The sequence below is a fragment of the Hordeum vulgare genome, chromosome 6H (genome assembly GCF_904849725.1).
Source record: "Hordeum vulgare subsp. vulgare chromosome 6H, MorexV3_pseudomolecules_assembly, whole genome shotgun sequence".
Taxonomy (NCBI): Eukaryota; Viridiplantae; Streptophyta; class Magnoliopsida; order Poales; family Poaceae; genus Hordeum; species Hordeum vulgare.
Genome location: NC_058523.1, coordinates 277,735,046 through 277,753,041, shown reverse-complemented (window position 1 = coordinate 277,753,041; position 17,996 = coordinate 277,735,046).

Here is a 17,996-nt window from a genome sequence, read left to right as displayed (position 1 = left end):
GGTGGCACAAACTCGATGTCTGTGACAAGAAAGTCAGAAGCGAGGCCGAGGCCGTCCTCACGGAGGGCCTACGGGAGGTCGATTGCGCGAGCGCCCTTGCTGAGAAGGAAGCGCTCACCAGGTGATGCGGAGAGCAAGAGGCTCGCATGAAGTCTATCTCCGCGCTCGATTTTCTCTTGCTTGTCTTTGTGCACTCCATCGGTAGGGCCCACCCTGCCTTTATCTCAACCGCCACTGTATTAACAGGAGGTGAGAGGCTATAGGACAAGGGAAGGCCCTGAGTCACGATGCTCATGTACCCCCCTTGACGTGCAAGTGACTCAGTTGAGGATCTTCGCATTCCCCTTCAGGAGCCTCGGCGCTCCTCGTTGACAGGGCCCAACCCTGCACATATCTCAACCGCTACTGCATTACTAGGAGGTGAGAGGCTATAGGGCGAGTGAAGGTCCTAAGTCGGGATGCTCAGGCACCCCCCTTGATTCACAACCGGCTCTCATAAGGGCGAATTGGTCAGAGCTCCGTGCGCCCGCCTGCTTGCACTTGGGTGTCATGCGGAAACTAGACACCAAGCACCTTAGGAGGTAACGTGCATGAGGGTGAGGCCGCGAGACAAAAATCCATTGCTTCGATTTTTCAGCGCTCCGAGGACGAACCCGACCACACACACCGTGTCTTAGCCCCCGCCCTTGCGAGGTACAAGGGGAAGCTGGCGAGCGTGGAGCTCCAACGATCCCCCCCAGGGGGATGAATGGGGCTTCCACTTGGGTGTGGGATAGTCGCGGTCCGACAGTAATTCCGCTAGCATGGAGCATGGGGACTTCCACTTGGGCGTGGGCGGGAGCCCCCTCCTGACGTCATGACGCGGCCTGTCGTGGGCTTCTACCTCGGGAGGCTCCAAAGCATGTACAACCCCAAACTTATTAATACGTGAGAGTGTCACGGGCGACGATTTACTGAGGTGTCGGACACCCCATGCACAAGGCTCAGGAGCTCCTAGCCTCAGCCTTGAGGAACCTGTGACATGAAGGGGGGAAACACTCACCAGATTCCTTCATGGACGATTTGCCAAGTTCCTTCATGGAATGATCAAGACAAAATTATCCATCGCATAGTGACCGAGGCGACGAAGCGCCAAACTAGCAGTTATGCATTTCAGGTGAACAACATAAGTTTTCAAGGGAAATAACAAATTTTACCATACAAACAAAAAGAAAGAACTTCGGGAGGGTAGGCCCTCACGCCTGATGGTAGTGTAGCTTGAAGGCCGCCCTCGATCTTGAATGAGACGGAACTTCACCGGGCGACCACGTTGTCGTGGGAAGCCCGGGTCGCTAGATGAAGCGTGTCGTGGCGGTCGATCTTCTCCGAGGTATACTGCCTCCCCGGGCCTTGGGGGATCGTGGGGCCAAGGGCCCATGCGAGGCGCTAGCGTGAGCCTGCGTGCCTTTGCAAGGCGGCCGCGGCGTTCTCCATGCCAAAATGCATAGGAGCGCGGCCATCGTGGGTGCTGATACGTCTCCATCGTATCCACTTTTCCAAACTCTTTTGCCCTTGTTTGGACTCTAATTTGCATGATTTGAATGGAACTAACCCGGACTGACACTGTTTTCAGCAGAATTTCCATGGTGTTGTTTTTGCGCAGAAATAAAAGTTCTCGGAATGACCTCGAATCTTACGAGGATTTTTTGTGGAATATATAAAAAAATACTAGCACAAGAATTACCTGAAGACTCGGAGCCAAGAGCCCACAAGCCTAGGAGGCACCCCCCTAGGGCGCGCCTGGCTGGCTTATGGGGCCCACGTAGCTCCACAACCTCCAACTCCAACTCTATAAAGTCTCTCTCACCCAGGAAAAATTAAGAGAGAAGAGTTCATCGTGTTTCACGATACGGAGCCGCCGCCACCACCTGTTCTTCCTCTGGAGGGCAGATCTGGAGTCCGTTCTGGGCTCCGGAGAGGGGAAATCAATGTCGTCGTCATCACCAACCATCCTTCATCGCCAATTCCATGATGCTCTTCATTGTTCGTGAGTAATCTCATCATAGGCTTGCTGGACGGTGATGGGTTGGATGAGATCTATCATGTAATCGAGTTAGTTTTGATGGGGTTTGATCCATAGTATCCACTATGTTCTAAGATTGATGTTGCTACTACTTTGCTATGCTTAATGCTTGTCACTAGGGCCCGAGTGCCATGATTTCAGATCTGGACCTATTATGTTTACATCAATATGTGTGTGTTCTTGATCCTATCTTGCAAGTTGTAGTCACCTACTATATGTTATGACCCGGCAACCCCAGAGTGAGAATAGCCGGAACCACTCCCAGAGATGATCATAGTATGAGGAGTTCAAGTATTCACTATGTGCTAATGCTTTGTTCTGGTTCTCTATTAAAAGGAGACCTTAATATCCCTTAGTTTCCATTAGGACCCCATTGCCACGGGAGGGATGGACAAAAGATGTCATGCAAGTTCTTTTCCATAAGCACGTATGACTAAATACGGAATACATGCCTACATTACATTGACGAACTGGAGCTAGTTACATATCACCCTATGTTATAATTGTTACACGATGAATGTCATCTGACATAATTATCCATCACCGATCCAATGCCTACGAGTTTTTCCTTGCTAAGTTACTTTACCGCTACTGTTGTCACTACTGCTACTGTTACCGCTGTTACCATTACTATCACACTACTTTGCTACTCAAACTTTGCTGCAGATACTAAGTCTTTCAGGTGTGGTTGAATTGACAACTCAACTGCTAATACTCACGAATATTCTTTGGCTCCCCTTGTGTCGAATCAATAAATTTGGGTTGAATACTCTACCCTCGAAAACTGTTGCGATCCCCTATACTTGTGGGTTATCAAGACCTTTTTCTGGCGCCCTTGCCGGGGAGCATGGCTCTATTCTCTGAGTCACTTGGGATTTACGTCTGTCGATCACTATGAGGAATCCGAGAGATCCAAAAACTAAAGTCTTGCCCTCAACTACGAGGACAGGTAAGGAACTGCCATCTAGCTCTGCACTTGATTCACCTTCAGTTATGAGTAAACTTGCGACACCACCACCTATTGGTAATTCTGATATGTCTCATGTGCTTGATGATGCTACTTCTGCTATCCATGATGCTTATGATGATGATATGCTTGATAATGATATGCCACTGGGTGAATTTCTTGATGCACAAATAGCTAGAGTTACTGCTGAATGTGATGATACTTCTGAAAATGATGAAATTATTGAAGTGGAACCTGTTGTTTCACCTGTTAGAACTAGCTCTCCTAGATATGAATTTCCTAATATACCTGAGGGTTATGTTATGGAGGGAGAGGTAGCTGAAGACTTTCTTGCTTGTAAGAATAGCTATGATCTTGATAATTTATTACGCAAGTTTGCTACTTCGCCCATCTTTGTTACTGATAAGGATTACGAATTCTGTGTCGATCCTGAGTTAATCGCTTTGGTTGAATATGATCCTTTTCTTGGTTATGAATATGAAACGGTTGTAGCACATCTTACTAAACTGAATGATATAGCCACCCTATTCACGAATGAGGAAAAAATTCGCCATTAATATATCCTTAAGTTGTTTCCTTTCTCACTAAAGGGTGATGCTAAAACTTGGTTTACTTCTCTTGCTCCTGGTTGTGTGCGTAGTCCCGAGGATATGATTTACTACTTCCCTGAGACATATTTTCCTGCCCATAAGAAACAAACTGCCTTGCAGGATATATATAACTTTGTGCAAATGGATGAAGAGAGTCTCCCACAAGCTTGGAGGAGGCTTGTCCAGTAACTGAATGCTTTGCCTCATCACCCTCCTGAGAAAAATGAAATACTTGATATCTTTATAATGGACTAACCGATGCTTCTAGGGACCACCTAGATAGTTGTGCTGGTTGTGTTTTCAGGGAAAGAACTGTGGAACAAGCTGAAATTCTATTGAATAATATCTTGAGCAATGATAATGCTTGGATTATTCCCGAACCACCTCCGAAGCCAACTCCGAAGAAAAGAGATATTCTATTCCTCAGTCCCGAAGATATGCAAGAAGCCAAGAAATCTATGCAAGGTATTAAATCTGAAGATGTTAAGAATCTACCACCTATTGAAGAAATACATGGTCTTGATAACCCGACATAGGTAGTAGAGGTAAATTCTCTTCATAGATTCAATGAGAGTGATATTAACCTACTAGCTAATGCTTAGATGAATTTGATAACTTCGTTGCCAAACAACAAAGTTTCAATGATTGTGTTAGCAGACAATTGAAACAAAATGCTCATATGATTAATCATATAAGTGCTTGTGTGGATAGAAATGTTAATGATTTTAAGCTTATTTCTAAACATGCTTCTATGGTCACTACTCAAGTAGAACAAGTACTTAAGGCTCAAAATGACTTGCTTCATGAGTTGAATGACAATTCTGTTAGAGTTGTCACTAGAGGTGGTAGAATGACTCAGGAACCTTTGTATCCTGAGGTCCATCCTAAGAGAATTGAACAAGATTCTCAAGGAGTTAACACTGATGCACCTAGTCATCCTTGTATTAGGAAGAAAAATAAAGATGATAGGAACTTGCATGCTAGCAAACCTGTTGCTGTTACACCCGAGAATCAAAATGATGTCTCTGTTTCTGATGCCGAAAGACAATCTGGTGATGAACAAGAGCCTTGTGATAATATTGATAATGGTGTTCATGTTGATGCTCAACCTAGTAATGATAATGATGTGGAGATGGAACCTGTTGTTGATCTGGATAACCCACAACCTAAGAACAAGAGATATGATAAGAATGATTTTATTCCTAGGAAGCATGGTAAAGAAAGAGAACCATGGGTTCAAAAACCCATGCCCTTTCCTCCCAAACCATCCAAGAAAAAGGATGATGAGGATGTTGAGCGCTTTGTTGAAATGATTAGACCTGTGTTTTTGCAAATGCATTTAACTGAAATGCTTAAAATGTCTCCTTATGCTAAGTACATGAAAGATATTGTGACTAATAAAAGGAAGATACCTGAGGTTGAGATTTCCACCATGCTTGCTAATTACACCTTCAAGGGTGGGACTCCTTAGAAACTAGGTGATCCCGGAGTGCCCACTATACCTTGCTCCATTAAAGGAAATTATGTTAGAACTGCTTTATGCGATCTTGGAGCCGGTGTTAGTGTTATGTCTCTCTCTTTATATCGTACACTTGAATTGGATAAGTTGACACCTAATGAAATTTGCTTGCAAATGGCCGACAAATCAACTACTTTTCCTATCGGCATTTGCGAGGATGTGCCTGTTGTGGTTGCAAACGTTAGTATCTTAACAGACTTTGTTATTCTTGATATTCCCGAGGATGATTCCATGGGGGTCATCCTAGGAAGACCCTTTTTAAAGACTGTAGGGGCTGTTATTGATTGCAACAAAGGCAATGTCACTTTCCATGTTAATGGTAATGAGCACACGGTGCACTTTCCGAAGAAACAATATCTAGTTCATTCCATCAATGATATTGAAAAATCTTCATCAATTCTTATTGGAAGCTTTGAATGCCCTATACCTACTGTCAAGATGAAGTATGATTTACTTGTTGGGGATATGCACATCCCCGTTGAGGTAACCTAGTGATTATTCGAAAATTCTCTGGTTTTATGTGATTCGAAAAAAGTTTGTCAAGGAGACTTGATCAACCTCATTGACGGATTTCTTTTGATGACCATGAGATGGATGAATCTAGAAGTCACAACCTTCTGCTCCCAACTTTTACTTTCTGTTGTTTAGAAGAAAAATGATAAGTTTAGCTTTATTTTTCCTGTTTTCTGCCTTTTCTGTTCATTACAAAAGTGACCCGAAACTAAAAGTTCTCCAAATGCCCTGAAATTCAAGTATGATTTTTTCTGGAATATTTGAAAATTTCTGAGATAGAGAGCTAGTCAGGGGGATGCACCAGTGGGCCACAAGCCCAGGAGGCGTGGCCACCCCCTGGGCGTGCCTGGCAGGCTTGTAGGTCCCATGTGGACCCCCTCCACTTATTCCAGCTCCCATCTCCTTCGTCTACCTCCAGAAAAAATCATTCCACAGCTGAAACCCGTGTTCTTGCTCTTCTTGCTGCATTTTTCGATCTCCTTGTGCAAAGCCCCATTCACCAAACTGTTTTGGGGAATTGTTCCTTGGTATGTGACTCCTCCATTGGTCCAATTAGTTTTTGTTCTAGTGCTTTATTCGTTGCATATTTTTGTTGCCTTGGTGACCCTGTTCTTAAGCTTTGCATGTTAATTTTAGTTGGTCCCAAGTAGTTTTGATGCATGATATGGCCTCTAGGCACTTGTAGGAGTAGTTGCTATGAGTTTTGTTGAGCCTTGTTCACTTTTCTTTTGAGTCAATAAAAATTTCAGAAAAACAAGATGTTCAGGAAAAACTATCATGGTGGTTCCTCCAGCAAAAGGGGCCCCGTCTCGCGATTCAGGAGCCCGATCCTTATCAGCCGAGGAACATGATACGTCTCCAACGTATCTACTTTTCCAAACTCTTTTTTCCTTGTTTTGGACTATAATTTGAATGATTTGAATGGAACTAACCTGGACTGACGTTGTTTTCAGCAGAATTGCCTTGGTGTTATTTTTGTGCAGAAATCAAAGTTCTCCAAACGTCCTGAAAATTTACGGGGAGCAGTTTTGGAAAATATCAAAAATACCTGCGCCAGAATCCACCTAAGGGGGTGGGCGAGTCGACCACAAGCCCCTGCTCCGCCACCACCCCCCTGGTGGCGGTGGGAAGGCTTGTGGGGCCCACAGGCATCTGCCGCCCCCAACTCCAGCTCTATAAGTTGTCTTTCGTCCCAGAAAAAATAAAGAGAGATGTTTTCGTTGCGTATTCGATACGGAGGCGCCGCCACCACCTGTTCTTCATCTGGTGGGCAGATCTGGAGTCCATCTTGGGCTCCGGAGAGGAGAAATCATCGCCATCGTCATCATCAACCTTCTTCCCTCTCCAATTCCATGAAGCTCTTCGTCGTTCGTGAGTAATCTATTCGTAGGCTCGCTGGACGGTGATGAGTAGGATCAGATCTATCATGTAATCGAGTTAGTTTTGACGGGGATTGATACCTAGTATCCACTATGTTCTGAGATTTGATGTTGCTACTACTTTGCCATGCTTAATGCTTGTCACTAGGGCCCGAGTGCCATGATTTCAGATCTGAAATTATTATGTTGTCACCAATATATGTGTGTTTTAGATCCGATCTTGCAAGTTGTAGTTACCTACTATGTGTTATGATCCGGCAACCCCGGTGTGACAATAACCGGAACCACTCCCGGTGATGACCATAGTTTGAGGAGTTCGTGTGTTCACCAAGTGCTAATGCGTTGGTCCGTTTCTTTATTAAAAGGAGAACCATAATATCACGTAGTTTCCTTTTGGACCCCGCTGCCACGGGAGGGATGGACAATAGATGTCATGCAAGTTCTTTTCCCTAATCACGTATGACGACACACGGAATGCATGCCTACATCACATTGACGAACGGGAGCTAGCTACCTATCTCTCTGTGTTATAGCTATTGCATGATGAATATCATCCAAACAAATCACCGATCCAACGCCTATGAGTTTGTCCTACTGTTACTACTGCCGTTACTTGTCTTGCTCTGCTGCTACTGTTACCACTGCCGTTACTTGTCTTGCTCTGTTGCTACTGTTGCTACTGCCGTTACATGTCTTTCTCTGCTGCTACTACTATTGCTACTGATGTTACTTGTCTTGCTCTGCTGCTGCTGCTACTGTTGCTACTACTGTCGCTTGGTACTGTTGCTACTTGCTACTGCTGTTCCTTGCCACTGTTATTGCTCGTTACACTGCCGATAACCGCCACTTCCCTGTTACTACTTCGCTGTTACTATTGTGCTTGAAGATACTAATCTTTCAGGTGTGGTTGAATCTGACAAATTCAGCTGCTAATACCAGAGAATATACGCTCACCTCCTGTCTGGCGTACCTACAAATTGGGTCGAATAATCTACCCTCGAAAACTGCTGCGAACCCACGCGTTGGTGGGCCATCAACAACATTCTTCCAGTTTCATTGCCGGGGAGTGCTATCAGCATTCTTCTGGTGCCGTTGCAGGAGAAGGTTAGTTGTTTATAAGAATTTGTCTAGCTAACACTAGAGATTGCAGGATTAGCCCTTTTCTGGAGACATTGCCAGGGAAGCACAGCTGACGTCAGCACTTTTCTGGCGCCGTTGCCGGGGAGGTATTGCTATATTCTCCGAGTTACTTGGGATTTATATCTGCTGGTCACTATGAAGAATCTGAAGGATCCGAAGACCAAAGTCTTGCCCTCAACTACGATGGGAGGTAAGGAATTGCCATCTAGCTCTGCACTTGATTCACCTTCAGTTATGAGTAAGTTTGCGACATCACCTCCTGCTAGAAATCTTGATATGTCGCATGTGCTTGAGGATGCTTGTGATACTACTGCTAGAGATGCTATGCTTGATACTGCTAGAGATGCTATGCTTGATACTGCTTTGCCTGATGATGCTAGAGATGCTATTATGCCTGATGATGCTATGCTTGATACTGCTAGAGATACTCCTTTGCCTAATGTTCCACTGGGAGCGTTCCTTGATGCTCATATTGCCAGAGTTACTGCCAATGCTCGTGATGCTTCTGATACTGCCGATGCTATTGAGATAGAACCTGTTTTTGCTCCTGTTAGACCTAGGTCTCCTAGATATGAATTGACTGTTATACGTGAGGGTTACGTTATGGAGGGAGAGATAGCTGAGGATTTTATTGCGTGTAAGGATGCCTATGACGCTGAGAAATTAATTCTCAAGTGGAAGGAAAAATCTCGGGAAGTTAGGATGAGAAATGATCCGAAATTTGCCACTTCGCCTATCTTTGTCACCGATAAGGATTATGAATTCTCTGTCGACCCTGAGATAATCTCTCTAGTCGAATCTGATCCTTTTCACGATTATGAGTCTGAGACGGTCATAGCCCATCTTGCCAAACTATCCGAAATACCGAACCTTTTCACTAATGAGGAGAAGATCCGCCACTAGTATATCCTTAAGTTGTTTCCTTTCTCTCTAAAGGATGACGCTAAATCCTGGTTCACCTCTCTTGCTCCTGGATGTGTGCGTAGTCCCCAGGAGATGGTCTATTACTTTTGTGAGAAATATTTCCCTGCCCATAAGAAGCATGCTGCCTTGCAGGAAATATACAACTTTGCTCAACTCCAAGAAGAGAGTATTCCACAAGATTGGGGGAGGCTTGTCCAGCTATAGAATGCTTTGCCTGATCACCCTCTTAAGAAGAACGAGATACTTGATATCCTATATAATGGACTTACCGATGCCTCTACAGACTACCTAGATAGTTGTGCCAGTTGTGTTTTTAGGGAACGAACTGTAGAACAAGCTGAGACTCTACTGAATCACATCTTGATCAACGATAATGCTTGGACTATTCACGAACCACCTCCTAAGCCAACTCCTAAGAAAAGAGGTATTCTCTTCCTCAGTCCCGAAGATATGCAAGAAGCCAGGAAATATATGCAAGAGAAAGGCATTGGAGGTGAAGATGTCAAAAATCTACCACCTATCGAAGAGATCCACGGTCTCGATAACCCGATACAGGTAGTAGAAGTGAATTCCCTGCGTAGGTTTGACGAGAGTGATATTCCTTTTGATAAACCTGCTAGCCTATGCTTTGATGAATTTGACAACTTTGTTGCCAAACGACAGAGTTTCAATGATTATGTTAGCAGACATTTGGAACAAAGTACTCGTATGCTTAGCCATTTAAGTGCTTGTGTAGACAGGAATGTCAATGCTCTGAAGCTTCTGAGTAAACATGCCTCTATGATTACTACCCAGGTAGAACCAGTACTTAAAGCTCAGAATGACCTGCTCACGCCAGTTCACCAAATACTGTCACACCTGAAGAACCTAATGATATTTCTGCGCCTGTTGCAGAAACACAATCAGGTGATGAACATGAACCTAGTGACAATGTGGACAGTGATGTTCATAATAATGCTCAACCTAGCCATGATGAGGATGTGGAGATTGAACCTACGGTTAATCCTGATAATCCACAACCTAAGAGATACGACAAGAATGACTTCACTGCTAGGAAGCTTGGTAAAGAAAGAGAGCCATGGGTTCAGAGACCTATGCCCTTTCCTCCTAAGCCATCCAAGAAAAAGGATGATGAGGATTTTGAGCACTTCGTTGAGATGATAAGACCCGTCTTTCTGCAGATGCGGTTAACTGATATGCTCAAGATATCTGCGTATGCCAAGTACATGAAAGATATCGTGACTAATGAACGGAACATACCAGATCTTGAGATCTCCACCATGCTTGCCAATTACACTTTCAAAGGTGGAACTCCTAAGAAACTTGGTGATCCCGGAGTGCCCACTATGCCTTGCTCCATTAAAGGAAACTACATAAGAACTGCCTTATGTGACCTTGGAGCCAGTGTTAGTGTTATGCCACTTTCTATTTATCGTAGACTTGTGTTGGATAAGTTGACACCCACTGAAATTTCTCTGCAAATGGCCGACAAATCAACTGCTTTCCTATCGGCATTTGCGAGGATGTGCCTGTTGTGGTTGCCCCAACAAGCTACCGTCTCAACCACTTCCCAGACTATGAGTGGTGATTACCAAGCTAGGAAAAATCCTAAGCTTGGGGGAGTACATATTTCTCACCCACATTACATTCCTGTTCACACACTTCATATAAATTGTCGGTGTTCATCCTCTTTCCTTGTATATGCATTTTAGTTTTATTTTTCCGCTTTCTTCTTGGGAGTTTAAAAAACTTTAGAAAATTCAAAAATATTTCTTGATTCTTTATGGTTTTCTTTCCTGTTCAATTAGTTGTGGCATTAAAATAAAAGTAAACAAAAATTTCCTTTCGCTTGTCGGGATCTTTCCCGTGTAAATATTTTCCCGCTCTTACTTTCCTTTAGTTTATTTTTGCTTGCTTAAAAAAACAAAAACTCCAAAAATAGTTTAGTGTGTTTCTCTGAATTTATTTTCCTTTTGTTGAGTCATGAAAATGGAAGAACGCGATGAAAATGATGAGTGTCTCTCATATGCTTTGTTGTTGATCTAACGAAGAGCCAATATTACCATGTCTTCGCCTTTGTTTAAAACAGCCATGTAGATTCCATCTTACTCCATGACACCACTACACTTTTATTATTGTCACATCATTCAGTCGTGCAAGTGAAAGGCAATAATGACGATATTTGATGAAGTGGTCGTGGCAAAGGAAACGGGTATGAACTCTTCTTGTTTTTCGTTTTTGCAAATTTGTTGGCTCGCTCAATCTTGATTAAGTATATCATGAGTGAGAATGTTTGTGATGAAAATTAGAGATCATAGCTTTACCTGCCATGCTTAAATAGCTAGGAGTTGATAATGATTTACCTTGTGTATCAACATGCATTAAAATGGTTTTGATATGATATGGTAGTATGGTATTTTTCTCTGAGTGATTCGAGTGGTTTGACTTGGCCCATGTGCAAACATGTAGTCGATTCAAAATCAATGCAGCCTTCATGACATTTAGATTTGGAATGTTTATATCCTACTCATGCTTTGTCCAAAGTATATATTTTCTATGCATGTTCATGACGATTGTTGCTCTCTAGCTCGTCGCTTCCCAATCTTTTGCTAGCCTCCACCTATACTAAGTGGGAATGCTGCTTGTGCATCCAATATCCTTAAAACCAAGTTATTCCACATGAGACCATCATACCTAGCCATATGCTGTATTAACCTACCATTCCAAGTAAATTTGCATGTGCCGCCTCTAAAATATTTAAATAAACATCCGTTTTGTGCACTCGTACCGCTCATGGAGAAATGGTGCAATCAATATCTTCGATGCTAAGTAAGTTACTCTCACGACGGGCGTTTATTCGTCGTCAGTGCACGAGATAGGTTGTTAAGAAGGATGCCCAGTCCCACTTACTCAAAAAATAGATGAGAATAGAACTCCTTGGGAAAGTTGATATGTTGGAGGGAAACGTGAATTCGGCTAGCCATGGTTGTTTATGGAAGATGGATAGGAGTAAAACTTTTCAATTCTGTTTGGGAACCACCAATGATGAGTATAGCATGGAAGATACTGAAAAACTTTGTTGTGACATTGGTAGTAAATAACACCATTCAAGACCATATTGTCAATCCTGCTTTAAAAACTTGAGCTCTCACACCTCTGCAAATCAATGTTTCCCTCTGCGAAGGGCCTATCTTTCTACATTTATGTTGAGTCATCACCTTCTTACTTATATCACCGGACTAGAAAGCACTATTGTCATTTTTATGCATTGGGTCTAGCCAATGCTGGATATCCAGTATGACTAGGATCTTCTCTATTATGAATTATAGTATTTAGTCACTGCTCGAATCTCACAGGAGCGCTGCATTTATGTTTTGCGGTCTCATAAAGGGCTAGAGAGATACCATGTCACCATATTATGTCGTGATTGTTTTGACAAATTGTTGGCATGTGAGATATCTTATTATTGTTACTAGTTGGTTATGTGTTGCCATGATTAGATATGATGCTTAAATTATCATCATGGATGTGTTTATTTACGATTTATGCTATGAACACTAGCTAAGCATATGTATAATGACGAGAACAAAGGAGTTTGTAACAGTTTTCTTTATCACTTTCAGTTTATCTATTAGATTGACTGAGGACAAGCAATGAGTTAAGCTTGGGGGAGATGATATGTATCCAACATATCTACTTTTACAAACACTTTTGCTCTGGTTTTGACCTATAATTTGCATGGTTTGAATGGAACTAAGCTGGACTGATGTTCTTTTTAGCAGAACTACATTGATGTTATTTTTGTGCAGAAATAGAAGTTCTAAGAATCAGACAAAACATTTTGTGAATTATTTCTCGCATTTATAAGGATTTATTGAGCGAAGACCTACTTGAGAAACACTGTCGGGGGGCCACAAGCCAACATGGCGCCCCCATGGCAGCGCAATGATGGCTTGTGGGGCCCACGTGGCTCCTCTGGCCATAATTCCAGTACTACAAAATCACATCTTTGGAGAAAAAATGAGAGAGAAGTTTTCATCTCGTTTTAAGAGATGGAGCAGGCGCCACCTCAAGTTCTTCCTCTTGAGAGCTGATCTGGAGTCCGTTTGAGGCTCCAGATAGGGGGATGCATCGTTGTCGGCATCACCAACCCTTCTTCATCAACACCGCCATGATGCTCATCACCGGGAGTGAGTAATTCCTTTGTAGTCTTGGTGGGAGGTGGTGGGATTGGATGATATTGATCATGTAATTGAGTTATGTTTGATAGGGCTTGATCCCTAGTATCCACTATGTTCTGAGATTGATGTTACTATGACTTTGCTATGCTTAATGCTTGTCACTAGGGCCCGAGTGCCATGATTTCAGATATGAACCTATTATGTTTTCATCAATATGAGAGTGATTTACATCCTATCTTGCATGTTTTAGTAACCTATTACATGTCTTGATTCGCATACCCCAAGGTGACAATAATTGGATTTCTTTCCGATGATTGTCGTAGTTTGAGGAGTTCATGTATTTATCATGTGTTTATGCTTTGTTCCGGTTCTCTATTAAAAGGAGGCCTTAATGTCACTTAGTTTCCAATAGGAAACCGCTTCCACGGGAGGGTAGGACAAAAGATGTCATGCAAGTTCTTATAGCAAGCACGTATTACTATATACAAAATACATGCCTACAATATATTGATGAATTGGAGCTAGTTCTGTGCCGCCCTAGTGTGTAACTGTTATATGATGAGTGTCATCTAAATCATTGTCCATAACCAGTCCACATGCCTATGTTTCCATATACATAATCTTGCTAAGTTACTATTGTTGCTTCTACTGTGACACCTGCTATTCGATTGCTAATGTTAGTACCGTTACTACTATGACCAAAGTTGTTGATATCACTGCTACTGTTACTACTATCGTTTGTTGTTCTACTAAATCCTTTTTCCAAACAAATATCCCAGGTGCGGTTGAATTGAAAACTTAACTGTTACGACAAATAAATATTCTTTGGCTCCCCTTGTGTTGAATCAATAAATTAGGGTAAAATACTACCCGTGAACACTGTTGCGATCCCCTATACTTGTGAGTTATCAAGGGCGAGCAGGAATTAAGCTTGGGGACGCTTGATACGTCTCCAACGTATCTATAATTTTTTATTGTTCCATGATGATATATTATCATTGTAGAATACTTTTGGGGTATTTATTTATCAATTTCTATTATTTTTTAGCACTAATCTATTGACCCAATGCCTAATGCAAGTTGTTGTTTTTTGCGTGTTTTTTAATTTTTAGGTTTTCCATGCCAAACGAAGTCCAGTTTCCCTGAAACTTTTTGGTGATTTTTCTGGACCAAAAGAAGACCAACGAGCATTGGAAGAAGGTTGCAGGCCTCTCAAGGGGCTCACAAGTCAACAGGGTGCGACATAGGGGGATGTGACTTGATGTATGGTGCCTCCCTCATGTCCCTCATGACTTTGTACTTTGTCTTATGAATTCTCATCTACCCTAAAAACACCAGAGGGAGTCCCGAAACACTTTTTACGCCGACGAAAGTCTCTGTTCCGACAGGAGGCCATCTTGAGCTCCATTCAGGCACCGTACCAGAGGGGCGATCGATCATGGAGGGCCTCTTCAACAACCTTGTTGCCCTCACGATGATGTGTGAGTAGTTCACCACACACCTATGGGTATATGTCCAGTACCTAGATGGCAATCTCTCTCTCTCTTTGATCTTCAATACAATGATTATCGCATCTTCGCTTTGATCCATATGATGTAATTTCTTTTGTGTGGTGCGTTTGTTGGGATCCGATGAATTGTGGGTTTATGTTCAGATTATTCATCATAAATATTTGAGTCTCCATTGAATACTTATACGATTCTTATGTGCATGATTATGATAGCTTCGTGATATTCTCCGATCTATTGAAATAGTTTGGCCAACAAGATAGATATTTCTTCGGTGAGAAAGGTGTGTTGCGGTAGGTTCAACGATGGATAAAACGATGGGGTTTATGCATATTGATTGAGTTTACTTTGGCTACATCATTCCAGGTTTCTCCATGCATTACATTTTTTTATTTAATACTCTAGATGCATGCTCGATAGCGGTCGATGAGTGGAGTAATGGTAATAGGTGCGCACAGGAGTCGACCTATTTGTTTATGGACGTGATGCCTACATACACATGATCATTGCTATGAATATCGCATAACTATCCGATTTTCCGTCAGTTTGCCAAAATTAATTTGTTTACCGACCGTATGCAATTTTCCATGAGAGATGCCATTAGGGAAAGCTATGCCCCCCGGGTCTATTCCCAACATATTGATAAAACCTTCATTAACTTGTTGCCATTTACTTGTTTTTATTTTATCTTACTATCTAAAATTATCAACACACCTCACTTGCTTCCAAATAACAAAACAAGAGGATTGACAACCCTCTTGCTCGCGTTGGTGCAAATTGTTTGTTCTTTTGTGTGCAATGCTCAAGATGGTTGTGGTTGATATGCCTATTGGTTCGATAAACCTTGGTTTCATAAGTAAGAGAAGTACTTACCCACATTGTGCTCTGATAACCCATTCCTCTTCACGGAAAACCCAACGCAGCTTAGAAGTATCCGTGGGACGGGAGGCTAGACCACCAGGGACTATTGTGCCACCTCTGACAACCCATGGGGCCCTCAGGGGAAGGTGGACCCTCCTGGTGGACCCCTAGAACACTTCCCGAACCTCCGTCACAAAACCGGTAACTTTTGGAAACTCAAATACCATCTTCCCATTTGTCAATCTTTATCTTCGGACGAGTCCGAAGCTCCTCATCATGTCTGACATCTCATTCGGGACCCTGAACAACCTTCTGTCACCAGGATAGTAACTCAACAATACTATATCATCACTGAACGTTAAGTGTGCAAACCCTATGGGTTCGAGAACTATGTAGACATGAACAAGACACTTCTACGGTCAATAACTACTAGCAGGACCTGCATGTCGATATTGGTTCTTGCATATTCCACAAAGTTTTGTATCGGTCGAACCGAGATGTCAAGGTTGAGTTAATCCCGTATGCAATTCCCTTTGTCCATCGGTATGTTACTTGCCCGAGTTTCAATCGTTTGTATCTCCATACCTAGTTCAATCTCGTTGCCTGCAAGTCTCTTTACTCGTTCCATAATCGAAGATCACGTGACTAACTCCTTTGTCACATTGCTTGCAAGCTTCTTTTGATGTTGTATTACCGAGTGTGCCCAGAGATACCTCCCCGTCATACGGGGTGACAAATCCTAGTCTCTGACCATGCCAACTCAATAGACACCCTCGGAGATACCTATAGAGCATCTTCATAATCACCCAGTTACGTTGTGACGTTTCATATACACAAGGTATTCCTCCGGTGTCACGGAGTTGCATGATCTTATGGTCTTAGTAACTGATACATTGAAGCAATAGTAATAAACTTGGGGATACGATCAAATTCCATGCTTACAGTTTGGGTCGAATCCATCACATCATTCTCCTACTGATATCATCCCGTTATCAAATGCCAACTCATATCTATGGATAGGAAACCTTAAACATCTTTAATTAACAAGTTAGTCCAGTACAGGCTTAATAGCGACACTTTGTTGTCTTTGTATCCACACATGTATTTGAGTTTTGAATCAATAAAATTATAGCATGGATAATAAACAATTATCATGAACAAGGAAATATAATAATAACCACTTTTTTATTACCTCTAGTGCATATTTCCAAGAGTCTCCCACTTGCGCTAGAGTCAATAATGTAGTATTACATGGTAATGAATCTAACACCCATAGGTTCTGGTGTTGATCATGTTTTTCTCGTGGAAGAGGTTTAGTCAACGGATCTGCAACATTCAGATCTGTATGTACTTTGCAAATGTTTATGTCCTCCTCCTTGATATTACCACGGATGGAATTGAGGTGGCTTTAGGTGTCTGGTCCTTTTGTGAAACCAGGGTTCCTTGGCTAGAGCAATGGCACCAGAGTTGTCACAAAATAGGGTCATTGGATCCAATTCACTAGGCACAACTCCAAGACCCGTCATGAATTATTTCATCTAGACACCTTCCTTTGTTGCTTCTGAAGAAGCTATGTACTTCGCTTAACATCTAGAATCATCTTCCATCCTTTTTTGGAACTACACAAGCTTACCGCTCCACCATTCAGAATAAATATGTATATGGATTGAGACGTAGAGTCCTCCTCATTAGTGTCAAGGCTAGCATCGATGTAACCCTTTAGGACAAGCTGTTGATCACATCCATAAACGAGAAACATATCCTTAGTACTTGTCAGGTACTTAAGGATATTTTTGACCGATGTCCAGTGTTCCACTCCCGGATCACTTTGAAACCTTTCGTCGATACTTATGGCAAGGCTGACATCTGATCTTGTGCACATCATCGCAAACATGATAGAGCATGTGGATGAAGCATAGGAGATGACACTCATCTTCTGTCTATCCTACATAGTCGTTGGGCACTGAGTCTTACTCAAATTCACACCTTGTTGGACAGGCAAGAACCCCTTCTTCGACTGATCCATTTTGAACTTCCTCCAAACCTTATCAAGGTATGTGCTTTGTGAAAGTACTATTAAGCCTCTCGATCTATCTCTATAGATCTTGATACCTAATGGAGTATGTAAGAAGCTTCTCCGAGGTCTTTCATTGAGAAAATCTTGTTCAAATATATCTTCACGCTTTCCAAAAGTTCAATATTATTTCTAATCAACAATATGCCATCCACATATATTAGAAAATCTATAGAGCTCCCACTCACTTTCTTGTAAATACAAGATTTCCGTAAACTTGTATAAATCCAAACGCTTTGATCACCTCATTAAAACGAAGATTCCAACTCCGAGATGCT